This window comes from Montipora foliosa, chromosome 12, assembly GCF_036669935.1.
Source record: "Montipora foliosa isolate CH-2021 chromosome 12, ASM3666993v2, whole genome shotgun sequence".
Taxonomy (NCBI): domain Eukaryota; kingdom Metazoa; phylum Cnidaria; class Anthozoa; order Scleractinia; family Acroporidae; genus Montipora; species Montipora foliosa.
In genome coordinates this window covers 9,015,238-9,015,823 of record NC_090880.1, presented here as the reverse complement: position 1 = coordinate 9,015,823, position 586 = coordinate 9,015,238, and positions in this window count along the sequence as shown.

The window sequence follows — 586 nt, the reverse complement described above, 5'->3', positions numbered from 1 at the left end:
CATACCTTTCACTCTCATTGCTCCCCTCCGTGCACTCCATTATCCCAAGCCTCTTTCCGTCCCTCTCTATAGTAGTGCTAGATGTACATGTACATGTACATGTACATGTATAGTCTAACGTTTTGTCCAGAAATTGTATCCAGGTTCATTTGTTTCAAGACAAGGGTAGTTTTCAATGCTAAATATATCACTCAGGCTGAAACAGTTCAATGTTGAGACAATTTAACCAACATGTACTATGTATAAACTTTGGGATACTAAGTACCAGATAAACACAATCTTTGCATTTAAATTCACCCACAAGAACTCAAATCCCTCTTAATGTTGTTATTTTTGTTTATTGTAGTAAAGATATCCCAAGCAGTGAAAATTTGTTTGATTACAGAAAAATATATAGTCCTGATCAAACCAAGAAACGACATGTAATGACAATTATTAATCCATTAGAAAGTAACCTGTGCAAGCAAAAAAGTAATTCTTATACTTGACGGATGCAATACGGTTGTATTTATTTTAGCTACTGGTATTATTGAGACCATTGTTTTGTTGCTATATACAAGAGAAACACTTGAGGTTGATGTTGTAA